The sequence below is a fragment of the Hirundo rustica genome, chromosome 4 (genome assembly GCF_015227805.2).
Source record: "Hirundo rustica isolate bHirRus1 chromosome 4, bHirRus1.pri.v3, whole genome shotgun sequence".
NCBI lineage: Eukaryota > Metazoa > Chordata > Aves > Passeriformes > Hirundinidae > Hirundo > Hirundo rustica.
Window position 1 is genome coordinate 29,206,633 of NC_053453.1, and position 10,845 is coordinate 29,217,477.

General features: G+C 38.9%; 1 protein-coding gene across 2 annotated transcripts in view; it reads left to right on the top strand.

Annotated features, from left to right (window-relative positions):
- Positions 1-10,845, top strand: part of PDZRN4 (PDZ domain containing ring finger 4) — a 236,764-nt gene that overhangs the window by 163,054 nt on the left and 62,865 nt on the right. The gene's annotated exons all lie outside the window — the stretch shown is intronic.

A 10,845-nucleotide genomic window follows, 5' to 3' on the forward strand; every position in this document is an offset into this window, starting at 1 on the left:
GCCCTTCTGCTTACCTGTTGTTGAAGCCATTTGGTTCCATTCTAATATTACACTGACACCAGGCAGTAAGGCCCCTTTTATTCCCTGCTGAATCACATGCCTTGGGTGATAATGTAATAACTTCACAGCCCCAGAAACCAAAGGCGTATTTGCAGGACACACGTGTGCAAATCTTCCTACAAGGTGAGCTTGCTGCCATGGGGAAGAAGATGCATTTATTTATGTCAGTGGTATATGAGAGGGGAATTGACAAGCAGGAGCACCTTAATGGCTTCAAACTACCTGTTAATGATCATGGCTCTGGTGCCTGCCTGGCAGCCTCAGTCTCCAATTAAGCATCTGCCCAAGCTGGAAGCAGGTCTCTTAATTGGAAAGAAACAGATTCAAAGCAGGTTGCATCTTCTGCCAAGACAGATTTATCAGCGAGGCCATGCCTTAATCCATTGTATCCCCTTTCCCACCCCCACCTGGCTTTTCTCTCGATGTTCTCTGCCACTGCAGGCACAGCCCTAGAGCAGGACAGGTAGCATGGATGGATGCTCAGCACCTCGGGGAGGTTTGGTTCGCCCCTAACCTTTTGCTGACCTGGGGCCCAGTGATGGATGCTGCCCTAATTGCAGACCCTCGACAGCACGCATACATCCATTAAGATATATTGCCTAGTACACATTCAGGAGATCTGTTTGCAGCTATCTTTTACATAGAACTGATTGTTTAATTGCAGATTAAAGATTAATGCAAGTATAATGATTCCATGAGGACACTTCAGACAAAAGCATCCTGCATCAGGCAGCCTGCATCCATTTTTCAATTTGGCCATAAATTTGGCTGGGAATTAAATAGTAAGTAGCCGTGATTGCAACACTGGTCTCTGAAGGCACTCACGGGAATGAAAATAAATGAACAGCCTCTCACACAAAGCATGTTTCATTATGGTCATTAGTGGACAGATCCTCAGCAGGGACTGAAGGTAAAATTGTCTACAAGAAATGCTGGCACATGTCTGGTGAAATTGAAATGGTGAGGAAGTGAGTATGAAAACGTTCAGGTCACAGAGCCTACACAGAGGTGACAAACTTATCTTCCCTGAGCTGTGGGCATAAGCTGCAGGAGGTACAATTGTGGGGAGACACTGATTTGCATTTCAGCATAGCTGCGTCTTCTTTTACAGAGTTTGAACATATTGGGGAAAATGTTTGCAATGTTGTGAATGCATAATTGTGTACGTTGTTTATGTACAAACAGTTACTACAATTCATTACCCTGCTGATTTTGATGAATTGTTAACATTTTGCTTTCTCTTACGTTTTTCAGGTAAGGCTACATTTTTTCCCTTAAAACGCCCAGCTGGCTGGTAAGTTGTTTATTTCCCTTCATTTCTCTTTCCTCGTGTTGCATACTGTGAACAGATTCATGGACTATTAGGGTTGGAGGGGATGGCTACAGGCCACCAGCAACAGCTCCCTCCTACAGCAGAGCCAGTTTTCGCAAGTTGCCCAGGGCTTTCTCCAAGGATTGAATCTGCATAGCCTTCCTGTGGAACCTGTCCCAATGTCCCACCATCCTTGTGGCAAAGCTTTTTACCTGATGTCTGACTGGGATTTCTTTTGGTTTGACTTGTGCCCATTGAGGACAGCCTGGCTCTGCTGTTGGTGGCATCAGTAAAGTAACCCTTAGTGTTCTCACAGTGCTGGAACCTGTCTTGGGAGATTAGACCAGCTTTCCGGCTCTGGATGTTATAAAGCACTGAAGTTACAAGTTGTTTCTGCTCAGTTTGGTTAAAATAGCTTTTGGAGGACTCCCTGATGTCTCACGTAGCTTTCATAAATCTTAGCAGAAGCCACTAATTTTAAGTGATGCAATTTTATATTCTTTTCAAGTAAATACTGTTTGCAGGAAAATTTATGCTATTTTGAAACTAACTAGTAATCCTAAAGTAAAAATCATCCTTCTTCGGAAAAAAACAATATATTGCAAGAAAGTGTTTTCCTAATTTTCCCAAGTAAATTAAGGAATCCACATGAGGTTTGCTAAAATGTAGCAAAAGGAATCCATTTGGGGATTACTGATGTGTATTTGACTCAGTTTGACAGACTTTCATGTAATTAAAATCAAAGTGCTGACATCTTCAAAGATGTTCAGTATTTGAGATTTTTTTTGTTTTCCATTAGCTGAAGAATCAGAAACATTTGTTTGAAAATAAGGTCCAGTGTTTAGAAGGTTTTTCACCTTTTGTTTCATCCCTGAAGTTGTACGTAATTCCCTCAATCATTACAGGGGCACTAATTACAGTCTTAAAAAAAGAGATGTGATTTAACATCGGTAGTAAGTTACAAAAAGAGATGATGACATAAATAGTATGCTGATAAAGCAAATTGCACAGACTTGTTGTCAATCTCTGTTCTTCCTTTTACTTTGTTTTTTGCATGGTTTTGTTTGTTATTTTGGTTACATACTGATATACGGACTATTCCAGGCGCAGACTGTTGGGTATGCATTCATACAAAGAGTACTTCGGTTTCCTGAAGTACACATTGTGTTCCTCCACATTGTGTAGCTGTTAACATGTTAACATACATTGACAATACTAATCTGTGCTTCCTTATGAACATGTCTTTCCTTGTATGTGTATGAGAAAGCAAATATTTTTGGTCAGCAATATCTGAGTGGCAGTGCAAGCACTTTCGGGTTTTCTGCATTCCCTGAGAATAGGGTAAAACACAAAGTGTTTGTAGCAACTGTCTTACTATCCATAGCATCAAGTGGAAAGCATACTCTATGCTCCTTTAACCTATTTCAGTTTTTGAAAGGGGCCTCTTTAGCAAGCCCCTGCTGGCCTGCTCAGCCACATGCCTTGTCAGACCTCTCAGTCATCCTGCTCTTAGCAGACTGGTCTGCTCCTGCATGCAGGATGCTCCGCTGTACAAATCCTTCCCTTTTAAGTGCCAAGAGAGCCACTCAGCTTAAGCTGCATCTATTTAACTAGCCCATACAGATGAAGTTGGATAGAAAAGTGATGATCATGACTAGGGTAAGACAAGATAAACTATTACTGCCAAGTGTTTTGTCAAAACCCTTCAAAGATCAGGCAAGGAGGACTTATATCATCAAGAGAGGATGTCTGCTGCATTGCTGGGGAAAGCTTGTCTTGCGGCTTCACTTGTCCTGGTGAAGGTTTGAAGTCGCTCCAGCTATGAGTCTGTCTTTTGCATGAGCAACTTCAGAATAAGTAGTGGAAGTCACACTTGCATAATATTTGCTTGGATTACAGCATACAGATTTATTCTGAGTTTAAAAATGCTTTAAAGTTTGGGATGAATTATGTTATTTCTGTAAGGACACAGCCCTGAAGTGTCTAGGAAGACTGTGAAATTAGGACAGTTTCTGTGCCAGAGGTGTGTAAATACTGTTCTCCTGCTACCGTTCTTCTGTACCTGTAGAAGCATCTGTAGTAATGTGGGTGGTAATAAGGACTCCACCTCCGTAGTAGGATCGATCCACACTGGCATTTATTTGTAGACTCAGAGGTACGTAGAATAAAGAGAAAGGTATCTTCCATTGAAGAGACTGCTATGTCAGTTGAAAGAATGTATAGCATGCTGAGCCTGGGTTATGCTCTGGAGAAAATAAAATAAACAGTAAAATACAATTGGTAACAGTCTGTTGACTTTCTCAGTGACCAACATCATGACTTAGTGAAATAAGAGATTTGTGACTTCTGCTAGATTTGATTAATGCTGGTATCACAGAGCACGATCTGATGTGGCTTGGGAGGAAATAACAATGACTGGTCCTTGCAAATTCATGTCAAATTTTTTACTTCAAGTATTTGCCAACTCACTTCCAGTCAGCAAGGTGAGAGACTTGTCTTTAGAATTGAAAATTAGAAAGCCAGCTACTTCATCGGGAGTATTAGCCTTTTTCTTTTACATTCTACACATTCCTTTTTCTATAGGCAGTGGCTCTGGTAAAATTTTAGAGACCACCCAGGTCTACCCCAAATTTGGTGGCTTATTCAGTGAGTAAAACTCAGCTTACCCTTTAGTAAAGCACAGTAAAGCAGCAGGCAGTGAAAACTGATACATGAAATTGTGCCCTGTGGCATGAGCAGTAGGGCCTAGATCCAGCAAACTATTTAGGATCTTGAGTATTTTTAAAACTTCACATTTTCTAATTTTTTTTAGGCATTGGAAGCCTTTGAACCAGAATCTAAGTGTTTTCCTCCTAAGGAAAGAAAAAGGGGTCTGTTTGTTAATTGAGCTACAGTGAAGTACAGAAATTCCTTGTGAAATCAGAAACATACTAACGCTGAAATATAGGTTAGCTAAGCTAATTTCTCAGGTACTGTGACTTATCTTACCTAAACTAATTTATTTCTTTGTATTATTCAGTTGCCTTTGCTGAATTAGGGCACTGTGATTTGTATTGCTAAATAATGTAACTGACTTTTTAAAGGATTCTGTGTTTGTTAAAATTCCTGGAAGAATATACTTTAAAAGGAACAAAAAAGCAATTTGTTACCATATTTGCCAATTATTTATGGTGAGTTTTTTCAGAGGCATAGGTGTTGCAGGGTAAACTTATTAGAAGTGTCTGTTTTGCCAGCGGAGATAATAAAGCCTGAGGAAGTGCTCTTTTTACTTCAAAAGGCCACCAGCTTTTTAAATATTGACTTTGGGCTTCTAGAGGGTAGCCTTACTATAAATAGGTTAGTGCCATGCTTCTGGTAGTGAATTCAGAAAGAGAAAGAGAGAAAGAAGATTATTCACCCCAGGCATGTTTTATTTATCTACATGATTTACTATGAGGTTTTAATGATTCAGAACTGTTAGTAATCTGTTTGTAATTAATCAATAATTCAAGTAGCATAGGGCACAGACTCTTCCAGTAAATGTCCATGCCTTTAAAGCAGTCACCTTGTATAGATGTGCAAATACAATTCTGATAAGGGATGTTTGCATGGAAGTGCTGGTACTTCATGTACAGTGATGCTGCACTCGGCGATAACTCTGGTGATGCATATGCAGGGTGAGTAGTTAGCGCTGCGAACAGGCACAGGAAGGCATCTGTCTTGCTTCACAGAGAACGCAAGACTCACTGAACTATTTTCAGGAATATCAGTCTCTCTTCCATCCGTTTATTTCTTCAAGAAGCTGGTTTGAATATCCAGGGCGAGCTTTCTGTAATTGGTAGGGTATTTCTTTTGTGCTGAGCCAAGAGCAAGATTTTATAAAGAGACCCATCAATCATAGTCCAGCGTTGCTTCAAGATAATTTACTTAGAATGGATTATTAAAGAAAGATTAAGGATGTGTTAAAATAGTTTATTTGATATTTAATAGCACACCTGAAATATGTGTGGTCATTCCAAGGCGCTCCCATAGTCCATTATGAAACAGATGAGCTGTCTGTGTAGTGCATCCATTACGATCAAACATCTGGAGATACAGATGTCATGGAGGGAGTTCCTTTGACAAGAGATGGTGTATTAGCTTGGGAGAGGGGGATGGATTTAGGACAAAAAGGTGCATAAAAGAAGTATGAAAAAGTAGTGCGAAGAAACATCTTCAGTTATTCTAATTCTTGAAATCAGTACATGGAAGAGAAAATCTGCGTTATGAGAATACTGAGGAGAGAAATTGTAATTTTTCAACAGGAGACAAAACATTAGCACTCCTGCTCTGGGTAGATTGAACTGAGAGAGAGGGATTAAGAACAGTGTAGCCCAACAAGGTACTTTCTTTGCTGTTGATCCCAAACAGGATCTCAGCAGCAGCCTTCACAGTCTGCAGGAACCAAAGGAAATGCTCCCTTTTCCATTGGTGTCATCAAGAACTAATTGATGAGTGAGTAGCCATTGAATGGTAAGTATACCTAGATTAGCTGTCCTAGGGCACCTGGCCAGACTATCAGTGTGTAAGCATTTAAATGGGATGGTTTTCACTATCTAGAAACTGCTTTCTGTGATTTTTCTCCCAGATAGATTTCTCCTTTACTGCTCTAAATCAACGCCTCAGGGCACAGGAAGGAGGACATGACTCCAGTCTGGAATCAGTGCTGCTCATGAGCTGCTGAGAGTGAACTCCTTCCTCATACACAAGTTTCCTGTGACCTCTGAGTCCACTTAATTCCCCTTGTGATGCATGTGATCTGAGAGAGAGAGAGACACAGGAAGCAGTTGCTAGCTCCAGGAATGCCTTTGTGAAACTTCTGGCAGTTTTTAATTTATCATGCGCTGTGTGTAATCAAAACAGAAATTGCTCAGATGCTGAAAGATTGGTAGGTACCAATTTAATTTGTGACAGGAAATACTTCTAGCTCTGATCTTCTGTTTGCAATGTGTGAGGAAGCGAAATCTGTTCTTGTGGGGTCTTTTATTCATTCTGTTTTCAAGAGCTGGAACAATCTGTCTCTGTGCTTATTTAATTAATGTGATGTCAACAGCAATAATGTGTTAAATAATATAGAATGAGTTGTAAACAAAGCAGGATTTGAATCTTCCAAATCAACCAGAAGTAATTGGCCAACCTCAGGGGATATTGTACTGCTGAACCTTCTTCTAAAGCTTTGTTTCTTTTTTTTTGAAGAGTGAATTAGTTTCCGTTTTGAAGCACCCTGAAATAATACCAGTTTTGTTGTCTCACTTTGAAAAATAGCTCACACTCATTCTCAAAAAAGAAAAGGGGAAAGAAAAGAAAAAGCAAAAACCCTGTGACTGAGGCATAGAGCCAGATCCTGAGTTCAATATTTGTCTGAAGCAAGACTGGAAGTGGTCCTGTGTGAACAGTGACACCATTTAGATTTAGCCATTAAAACACTGCAAGCAATTAATTAGCAAACATCTGCATTTAGTTAGCAAAATGGAAGTGGAAGTAAGGCTGCCTGAATGAAAACTTCGGGTGGATTGTTAGTTAAGCTATTTTTATTTAATTATACACTTGCTGGATTTTTTAATTGTTTATTTTCCTTTCCATGGAGACTGATGCCCATTTGCTCACTAGATGAAATAGTAACTCATTGAGGTCAACAGCCAAGCAGTCAAGAAATGAGTGATGCTTGAAAAAGATTCATCTTCCTTATTTCAACTACGTGTCTGAAACTGGGAAAAACAGAGTAAGAAACAGCACCATGAAAGAGCAGCAAAGCTCTTCCTTAGGAGAGCTTAAATAGATCGGATGCATTGGCTTGAAGCTGCCCTCTTCCCCACGGACTTCAAAGGAAGCCTGCAGCCACTTAGACATATAGCTTCAGAAATCTAAAAGGCAGGTGAGGTGGATGCTATCTTGTGGTTTTATGGTACTATAAGTCTATAGTGGAATAAACCTGCCAAATCCTTCAGGCAGGAAGGACACAGAGACCTGAGGGAACCTTCTTTGCCTCCATGCCTTTCTTACACTTATTCATTTGACTTAAACCCTGCTATTGCCTTAATAATGAGCCCTGAGGCCTGTGCTCATGTTGAATTTTCCCTCTGCTTTGTGCCTGCATGGGCACATTTAGCCTCTGTTTATGTTGCCATGTTTCTGTTTTCCTCCTCTGAAGCAACGGCAGACAAGAAATACAGGAGAATGGGAAAGTTTATGTTTAATTTTACATTAATCTGGGGGTTCATCCATTCTGACTGCCATTGGAGAAAAAAATCTTACCTTCTAGAACTTCTGAAGCCTTCACAGAACGAAAAAAAAGAAGACACCCTTTGTTTCCATTTTTTTTCCTTTTAGTGTGAAATAGTAGTCAATCTGTAAAATCAGTCCAAAAGGTACAAAGATATATGAAAGCTGTTTGTGAGTTGGGCCTTATTGTGGGGGTTTGTTTGGTTGGTTGGTTTGGTTTTGTTTTTTTTCACATTTCTACTGTATGACAGGCTTGCAAAAGAGTGCAGAAACCCTAACACCTCACTGTCTTAGGTAACAGTGGCGACAACAAAAAGACTTTTTATTCCTTTAGAGAGTTTAGGTGCAATACATAGAACAGATGTATGACATGCTGTTCCTTTGTGAAAGTACTAAGAATATTAAAATACTCCCATTATCAGTGCTTAGACCCAAGCTTCCTTTAATGATCCTACCACATCTTGTAAAAACTAGAACTAAATTGAGTATGTGACTTCAGAAGGAAGCTACACAGTTACAGTTAATGGTTCTTGTCAAAGTCCTGCACAATCAGTATCCATGAATTATGACATCTAACTACTAGCCCTTTTAATCTTGACTAAAGGTCTTCGTGTTCCTTATTAAAGTATCAATCTGTGGCTCTGATGTGTTCCCTCAAAAGGAAAAATAAACAACTAATCAAGTAGACAGTGTTCTTTGTGGTTTAATTCAAAGGCTGCTGTTGTACATTTATTGCATTTATATGCTAATATCAGTTCATCAGACATTTAGGCATGTATTCTTTTCATCTATATTTTGTGTCCTCATTATTATGTCAGTCTGCTGTTGAACTTTTCCCCCATTCTCCTTTCAGGGAAAGTGGCTAATACAGTCAGCTAAGCAGATGAAAGAATTACAGAGATAGGAGTTGGCTCCTGCTGTTCTTGTTTTACTCACCAATAAAAGTTGTGCAACTGAAAAAAAAAAATTAAATAACTCTTAACAAAGATGTGAATACCAAAAAAAAGACCTTATAAGTGGTCCATAACAAGAATGAGCAAGCTTTGCCTTTCTCTACAGGGTTTCTTTTTTTACTGTATCTGACCCTGGTGCCTTTTCTAATTTAGAGAATCACTACACATGTACTTTAAACTTGTGAGAGTTAAAAGCTGAAATACATTTTTTCCTGGATTTGGTTTGAAGAAGAAAACCCAGGAGTTTGTTTCCCATTGCTCTCCATTACGTTGCCTGTGTACCTGCCAGGACTTAGATGCCAGGGCTGGTGGTAGCAGGAGCTGGAAGTCGATCTTTTTGTAATATGTGGTATTATGCCCTGCATTTTAAGTATTGCTCTGTCTTGATCATTTGATCATGTCATGGCAGGTTTGAAGTTTGGGATACTTAGCCTGGTTTTTCAAGTGTGACACTGTAAAGCTGATGCAGCAAATCCCTTGTTTTTTCTCTTTGTCAAAAAAATGGGCTCACTGAGGCCCTGAGGGACAGATAAAATTGACTTGAAACCTTTTCCCTGGTGCAAGACTGTCCTGAAGTTGTAGCACATACTCCGGTTGTTTTCATCTCTTTCCTTTCTCTTTCTCTTCACTCTAATCTTTCTCCAGCAACATGATGGTACTTCTAGCCTTGACTCACATTACTGGATCTACTGGTGATTAATTCTAAATAATAATAAATTCTAAAAAATAATAAATTATTTTTGAAATTATTTTTTAAGGATGACAAAAGACTGATTATGCCCAGTAATTTCAATAGTGAACTTCTGTCTTTGGCAGAGGACATCTAAATATGGGACACAAGCTTCCATAAACAAGACTTCTGCATAATAACTGGTGCTAAAAACCTAATGCTTCCTGAGCAGAAAACATGCAAAGGGTTTAATTTTCAGACATATCCTAAAAAGCATTAAATTCCTCATAAGTTCAGGAAACACAGTTCAGCATTAAAGCCAAAGAATGTTTTTGATGCATTTGCTTCTCCAGTTTATCTGAGTGGGTTCCTAAACTAAGACAGGAAATTTCTCAGAATGCACATGTGCTTTAGAGACTTTGTCATATACCCGTGGAAAAAAAAACCATTGATACACCAGAATTGAAAAGGTGAATAATTTCTTAAAAAAGTAAAAGATGGAAACTCTTCTGCATAGATAAGGGAAGATTAAAGCATTTCACCCTTTAGTTCCTGATCTAATTTTAGCATACTAATTAGAGGATTAATTATCTCTGTATACTTTGTTCAAGTTTTGCAGTTATTTTCTGTATTCTTAATTGGTGATGTAGTTTGACATTATCTTGTGCCAATGTAGTCAATATTATTTTAGAACTTGTTAAATCAATCTTTAATTGATATTGTCCTGTAATAGCAACAGATTCTTTTTTTTCCATTTCTTTTACACAAAAACTTCATTTTTAGAGTTTTAGAGAAACAATATCTAATTTTTGTTCCCTTTTAATGATGGATCTAATCTCCCTCAATTAGTAAAAAACAACTACTATGATAACTTGTTCTGCAAATGTAATAAAATCTGTTGTATAACTAGACCTGGAAAACAGGAAACTCTGCATGGGAGACAGACAAATGTCAGTCATACCCCAAATCATGAACTAGATAGATACATTTGAGCATATTATATTGTTAACTCATATTCTACATCTGACTAAGGTAGTCCTTCACTGGTCCAACCTGCAGAGTCCTTGTTCTCTCTGGGTTCCTCCTCCTTGCTTACATCACCTTTTGCTCAATATGTGCTGACTACACTTTTGTTAGCCTTTGTATAATCAACACAGCTACATTTAAATCAGAGCAACTGCTCCCGTCCTCATTTCATTTAAAGTTGCTGTGCCTGTTTTGGATGAGGAGAAAGGCTTTCCTGACTGAATTCCATGTATATTCCCTATCTCTCTTGGGCTGACATTCACTGGTGCAGTAAATGCTGCTCCAAGGCTCATAAATACAAAAGAGCAAATTCTGTGACTGCATCTCATATACCATTGACTGTGCTAAAATTCATCTTTCAATTTTGTGGAAAAAATGTTGATTGGCTAACTTCCTAACGGCAGGCTTAGGCTTATGCTTAATACCAGATCAGATATCCTCTGTCTGCACCATCCTAAATTTATGCTGGTTCAACTTTTGTCTGTTCTCCCACAAAGTCATGTAATTGGCACTGCACCATAAACTTGCTATCATGCACACCGGCAATACATCAGAAATGTGATCATAATGCAGAGTGATACAAC